The sequence below is a fragment of the Dipteris shenzhenensis genome, chromosome 27, assembly GCF_047967505.1.
Source record: "Dipteris shenzhenensis isolate YYH24624 ecotype China chromosome 27, Dip_SZ_1.0, whole genome shotgun sequence".
NCBI classification, from domain to species: domain Eukaryota; kingdom Viridiplantae; phylum Streptophyta; class Polypodiopsida; order Gleicheniales; family Dipteridaceae; genus Dipteris; species Dipteris shenzhenensis.
Window position 1 is genome coordinate 6,300,155 of NC_141622.1, and position 7,785 is coordinate 6,307,939.

The window sequence follows — 7,785 nt, forward strand, 5'->3', positions numbered from 1 at the left end:
TAAAGCTCTCACGTGATGCCTTTCAGTGCCTACTCTCTCCTCTGCAGCTTCTGCTCTCTCCCGATGGCTTCATGTTAATCCTCTGTTCTCTGGCGTGGCTTCACGTTAATCCTCTCTCTCTGGCGTGGCTTCACGTTAATCCTCTGCTCTCAATCCTCTGCTCTATGGGGTGGCTTCATGTTAATCCTCAACTCGCTCTCCCTTGTGGCTTGATGGAAAGCGGTTGATAGTTAGCTTGGTGGCTTTGCTATTGGCGTGGTCTTGCCCACCATCTCTCCCCTCCCCTCGCATCATCCTACTCTCTTTCTCCTCGATGGCAGTTTTTGGGGCTGACCCTTCTTCTAATGCTAACGTTGGCCATGTCTTTGGCTCTGTCTTTGGATTTGTGCCCCTACTCTGACCTCTTCTCTCCTCTCTGCTACTCTCATTGTGGCCGGTGTGTTGCTTTGGGTTTGGTTGTTACTGATGATGGCCATGTAGTTCTCTGTCATCGTTTTGGTGCATGGTTTATGTATTCTTTATTCCTGCATGTCTATGCTGATGATTTGTAATTGAGTTGCTGCTGCTCTATTCGTGGAAGTTTTTAGTTATCTAGAAGATCTGCATTTTTGAGGCGAATCTTTTTTCATTGGCGAATCCAGTCTAGTTATCAAAAGTGCATTCATTTTGACCTTCTTTGTTTCTTTCATTGTAGGTATTGGAGCTACAGCTGTGTGGCAAAGTAGAGATGGGTGCATCCTTACAAAACATTCTTGATTAGTGTAATTTAGTACAGACCCCACATATGATGTGCATTTATATGCTCTGTCAGATGCTTAAGGGAACTTTTATTTTATTAAATGAGGGTTATTAATTCGACCAACTCATAGCTATACCAAATCAATTAGATTAATGCATGCTTCTTGTGTTTGCATACTACTCACATTTCAATAATGGTGCGTGTCTATTTAAGGGTGCCTTTGTCTGAAACATACACTATTTTTCATTCTCTGCTTATGAGTCTTGGTGGTTCTGTTTCTTTCTCTTTGGATGTCGAGATGGCTGATTGTGAAGGTGCATCCTTCTTCTAAGTACTGCATCAGAGACCTTTTGTTGCTGCTTATTTCGAAGTCACACCTGTTCGGTCTGTTCTGAAGAAACTCGAAAATATATATAAGTGACTCTTGTAACAACCAACACTTGGCCATGCTACCTTCGGGTCTTGCATTTTGTCTCACAAAACCCCTCAAGGTCTTCATGAAGCACTTGAGGAAGAACAACCATTGTGCATGTACAGTACCGCATATAGCAATCTCATCCACCAAATGCACTATGAGATGTAGTTGGCTTGTGAGAATAGAACGTGGAAATGTCTCCTCCACTAAACAAACCACCTCCACTAACATAACTCGAGCATTCTCAAGCGTGGTGGGATCTATTTCCTTTGAGCTCACATATCTAGAAAGGAAAAAGTATGCAATATTAGCAATATGAACACCTTGCATCTTGTAAAGTACCTCACAAGCTTGCCCATCTTGTAAATACAATATTCACATTTTGTATCCTATAAAGTACCTCACAAGCTCACCCATCTTGTAAATACAATCCTTCACATCCTTCAATGGACTGTGAGAAATGCTAGTAGGTAGTATGAACTGAACACATGAGGAATGGTTGATTAGTTGCTTCTAATTCACTCACAAATTTGGAAGGAAAAAGACTTTATGCACATAAAATACTTACTTGGAGCATATTGTGCCAATCATGAGATTTCAAGCCATATAATTGCTCTACACCTCTTTTCTTGCTCTTTGTGAAGGCCCCCTTCAAACACCTCATGCATCCAGTGGGAGTATGAACTGTAGTAATAGCTCATTTCACCATTGCCACCATCTCTAGCTTTGATAACCTCCATGGTGCATGAGGTAAAAAGACACGCCCATTTGGCCTCTCTTGTGGCCAAGCTTCACGCATCCTCCCTCTGGTGCGTAGATCCTCCCTTATGCCTATGGAATCTCGTGTCCCATTCAAATGTTCCCAAATGGTAGACGTCATCTTTATTTCCAGCCAATATAGCACATAATAGTTACAAACCCTTACCGGCTCATGCTAAGTGGTGGAAGAGTGGTGGATCCGTCCCAAATTCTCATCCAATCTCCCACAGTGAGTGACTGTAGGGGCACTTCATTCCAAGGGGCAACATATCTAAGATGATCAGGTGGGAGAAATCGATGGTGATTCTCATAGATGACCTTATTCAATGCATCCCATAAGGCAACTAGAGAAGCACCACAAACAGGACATGCATGGTAACCCGATGTAGTGAGACTTGAACAATAGATGCACTTAAGAGTTCCAGGTGGGTTTAGGGTGCCACATCGATTGTCTACTCATAATTAAAAGTGCAATGCTTACCTGAACACTCGCCATAGCCTAGGAAGTCATGCATCATCCACATCAAGACTGATTTGCAGTTGAAGTCTTATGATGAGGGAGGCCTGCTCACATCATGCACCTCGATACCTCTCCAAAGTATCTCTAGCTCGTTAATCAAAGGCTCCAAATAAACATAAGGATTTTTGACTTTATGTTTCCTTGGAATTAGAAGGGATAACATAACATGTCCTTTCTTAATCGCCATAGAAGGTGGAAGATTATAATTCACCAATATCACTAGCCATACACTGTAAGAGGTGCTTTTGAGACCAAATGGGTTCACACCATCCATACCCAATCCAAGTCTCAAGCTCCTAGGTTCTTCCTTGAAGCTTGGTCATGTGTCCATATGCTACCATGCAAGAGTGTCTGCAGGAGTTCTCCACTTGCCATCGGTTGATCGATGGGAGGAATGCCATGACATGAGCTCTGCAATGGATTTGCACTTGAACATATGTTGGATGCGAGGGATTATGGAAAAATGTCACAGAACCTTATGAGGCACATATAAAGTTTTGAGATCTGCTCTATATCTTGCCTCTCCACAAGTAGGACACTCTCTTGCATCCTTATGTTGTCCACGAAACAGAATGCAATCGTTGACGCATGCATGGATGCGCTTGTAATCTAATCCTCCAAGAGAGGTCACATGTTGCCTTGCCATATCTCTTGAGGTTGGTAATCTATTCTCCCTTGGAAGCATTTTACACAATAGCCTGCACGTGAATACCATAAATGAGAAAAAGCATTCGAGTAATTGACCCACTAGCATAATTCACCATGTTTGCAAAATAGACTTTAAAGCTTACTTGAGTAATGCATTCAAACTTGCATTGCTCTATCCATAGATGGTCTGCAAGTTTAGTAACTCAAGGGAGGCACGTAGAATAGAGAATGTGCACCCCTCAAATAGTGGAGTCGTGCTGCGGTCAAAAAGATCGTCTTGCTTCATGCTATCATCCCTACCTGAGGACTGATGGACATATAAATCCCGTACCATATCATCAAACACCTCCTCCTCCATGGCCTCATGAGGTAATAGCGGAGGGCTACTATCACCATCACTCCATCCATCCGTAAGGGTCCCTCCTAAAAATCCCACCTCATATCACCGACGCTTTGCCTCCTCATCACGACGAGCATAAGGCAACATATGCGGCTGTGGCACTGCATTCTATATTAAATTAAAACGGGATCATAACTTAAACACATGAACACCCATAGGTATCTCAATCAATCTTAACTCTTTAACACTTACCATGTTTATGGTCGCATCCCATTCTCCATACTTTGAGATGTGATTCAATGTAATTCTGCATACACGATACATGTTTCCTCGACATCAATCACACATACATTTGATTTTTGCTCCAACCACATTTTGTGATGGTGGATACAGAGGGATTCATCCTCACTGGAGCTACTTGTTGAAGATGAAGACATCCTACATATAAACAACCCAAAAATTTTGTTCTTGGATGAGTTGTAAATGTCAAAACTCTGTGGAGCAGCTAAAAGTGTGCCTAACATCGCATTTGTACTGTGGAGCATGTCTATAAGTGCATCTAAAACTTACTTTAGATGCATTGATAGATGCACTTTTAGATGCGACTATGAGCTGATTTTTGAACCTACTTTTAGCATGCTTGCTTTTCTTCACATACTTTTAATGTCGCACAACTTGCTTCTTATTAATAGACACAGCTCCGAGCATCCACACTTATCTCCAAGCACCCACACTCATCTCCAGGCTTACACAATCATCCCCAAGCACACAAGAGAAGAGGGTGAATAAGGAAAAGAAGAAAGAGAAGCAGAGGGTGAACAAGGAAGAGAAGAAAGAGAAACAACTTTAAAGAAAGACAAGAAGCTTCCATACCTCTATCCAAGGTAAGTCTCTTGACGGTTGATCTTCTTTGGAAGTTGCTCTCTTTGGATTCGTCCTTTGTCATATGCAGGGAATGGATATTTTTTATACTAGTGTGGTGGGGCGCATGTCCTTTTCAATTTCTTAGAAAAAGTCTTCTGTCGGAGCGCACACAACAACACAAAGCAACTAAAGACATGCAAAATAGCGGGTATGTCTAAATACGGATGCATCTAACACTGCGTCTAATAGTGCATCTATTTACGCGTGTATTAGCACGTCTATTAGTGCGTCTACACTGAGAATTAGACGCGTATTTAGATGCAAAACAGAGAATACAGAAAGTGAGATTTTGGTGTAGGCTGGTAAATGTACATCACTACTTTCCAAACATTAGCCATGATTACCAAAGCACATAATTTTAACAAAAACATCAATGCTTTTTTGCAAACGCACATATACAAAAATTAAGTGAGGTGAGGAGAATGAGACAATATGTAAAATAGTTTTGCCAATATCAATGATGGGCTACGGTTCAATCTCATCCTCAATGAGATCAACCCTTGCCAAACTATCTACTTCAAAATCCAAACAAGTGTTTAGATCTACAAATACATTTAATTCACTACTACTTGTGCTACTCATGTGCTCATCGAAATCAACATCACTAATGGTAGGCTCGTCCTCATGGGTAATGGCCTCAATATCTATATCTCCTATCTCATGATCATCCTCCTTCCTCGTATCATGGTCATCATCACCTCCATGGCCATGATCATCCTCCATACGCTCCATATTAGTAAATGTACTATACATCACTTTAGAACGTGGCATAATAGGTATGACATGCCACCATCTAATATTATCCACCATTGGTTGATAGACAACCTAATTCAAACACAAATACAATCATGTTATTTTCCTTGCATCAAAGGTATCAAATATTTAAAAGTGAGTATTTTTATATGTGTGTACAATACCTATTCACATTGTTGCGGTAGTACTAGTGTGTCCTTCTTACTTTGCCAAAACTTTGTGGAGTCAATAGTTACAAAGCCACTTGCATGGCATTTGATTGTTGCATTAGGGTCTCTTTCCATCACGTCCTTAAACCACTTTACATCCAAAACATACACAAAGAAGCATCGAAAGTCAAGCTTAATAATATCTTGGATTATGCCACAATAATCATCCATGGCTCCATTGGCTCCCTCAAAGCTAGCAATGATGCCACAATCTTGTGTGTTTCTCGTATCATCAATCTCTTGTGTTCGAAAAGGCTTGCCCTCACACCATATAGCATTGAACATAGTGCACTACACCAAGACAAAATCAATTAAATAAGCAATCTAAATTATTGAAAGCTCCTAACTTATGCATAACATTCTATATACCGACCTTGCTCATGCATCCCCTAGCATACTCCCATTCTTCCATTATGATATGCATCCCCTCGTCTTTCTCTGCTTTCTCCATTTCGTCAAGTAGCCAATCCACATGAATATCGTTTGGAAATGCTCTTAGATACTGAGGGTATGGCACACGAGATCCATGGTGTGTATGAAAGAGGGCCCTTTCTTCTTGTCTTCTTGCCTTTACATCCTCATATCTTGTCACCCATCTTTTTATCACATCACTATTAAGCACACAATAAAGGTTGACATTATTAAGCAACTCGGTGACTATTACTTTCTGTTGCATCCTTTCCCTTGAGGCACAATAGAGGTCATCCTTAGGTCTTCATCATCTCTCCATAGTCATGGAAGAGAGCTATCCATATCAACAAGAAACTCAGAAATATATACAAGTGACTCTTGTACCAACCAACCCTCGGCCATGCTACCTTCGGGTCTTGCATTTTGTCTCACGAAACCCTTCAAGGTCTTCATGAAGCACTCGAGGAAGAACAACCATCGTGCATGTATAGTATTGCATATAGCAATCTCATCCACCAAATGCACTATGAGATATAGTTGGCTTATGAGAATAGAACGTGGAAATGTCTCGTCCACTAAACAAACCACCTCCACTGACATAACTCGAGCAATCTCAAGCGTGGTGGTATCTATTTCCTTTGAGCTCACATACCTAGAAATGAAAAATTGTAAATACAATCCTTCACGTCCTTTGATGCACTACGAGAAATTCTAGTAGGTAGTATGAACTGAACACACGAGGAATGGTTGATAAGTTGCTTCTAATTCACTCACAAATTTGAAAGGAAAAAGATATTATGCACATAAAATACTTACTTGGAGCATCTTGTGCCAATCATGAGATTTCAAGCCATATAATTGCTCCTCCACCATATCATCAAACACCTCCTCCATGGCTTCATGAGGTAATGGCAGAGGGTTACTATCACCATCACTCCATGCATCTGTAACGGTCCCTCTTGAATATCCCACCTCATATCACCGATGCTTCGCCTCCTCACGATGAGCATAGGGCAACATATGCGGGTGTGGCACTGTATCCTATATCAAATTAAAACGGGATCATAACTCAAACATATGAACACCCATAGGTATCTCGATCAACCTTAACTCTTTAACACTTACCATGTTTACGGCCGCAAGCATCTTGATGGATGCACGGGGGAAGGACATCATGGCCTTTATGCACTCTGTAATTGCTAACAATTACTTAGATTGCTTTATTCACTACAAAGACCATCCAAAGAGGTTGGCTGATGAGACCCTCATTGATGTTCGCTCTAGGTATCCTAACCCCCCCCAATGTTCAGTTCATAGATAAATGGGCCAAGTCAAAGATTGTTACGATACTTAGCAATAAAAGATCTTCGCTTAAGAGGCAGGCACTAGTGGAGCTTGCTAGGCTCGAGGGAGGTCAACCATCAAGGGGCCCACCCCACACCACTCATAAGCATGAGTGGAAGAAAGCAATGAAGTCAGCGAAGGAGGAACCCAGTCTGCAGCACGTGGAGGCACGAAGGATCCAAATGGAGCAATATGGAAGTGTGCATTTTGGAGCAAGGAGTGTTGAATCATAGGAGGCCCAATTTGTAAGTACCGATCTCAAATTATATTATTTATGTAGTTTATTAGGAGGTTGTTTCTTTGTACTAACCCCTCTACAAATTGTGTCATCTTGCAGCTTGATATCGTGGGTAGGTACCCTACTCACGTCGAGACAGCCTACCACCGCCACCATCGCAGAGGAGATACATGGAGGCACTTCTATAATGACAGGTTGATTACTGAGGAGCAGTATATCCAGGCTATTGGAGCGCCCCCCGAGGTATTTGAAAGTAATTAAATAATGTCAATATTATAAGTAAAGATTTGATTTTTCATACATTGATATATGTTATCCCTTGTTTACAGGACCCTACACAAGAAGATGAGGAAGAAGACGAGGAAGAAGGAGGCGAAGAAAGGAGCACAGAAGGGAGCATAGAAGGGAGCGAGGATGTGGAGAACTTAGATTAGTCATAGAAGTAGTGCTAGCTACTCTTTTTTGTACTTAAAGCCACTGGCGTG

General features: G+C 41.5%; 1 pseudogene; it reads right to left on the bottom strand.

The window, feature by feature from the left end:
* Positions 1 to 3,220: 3,220 nt before the first annotated feature.
* LOC147883796 (uncharacterized) lies at positions 3,221 to 3,858 on the bottom strand (annotated as a pseudogene).
* Positions 3,859 to 7,785: the final 3,927 nt, after the last annotated feature.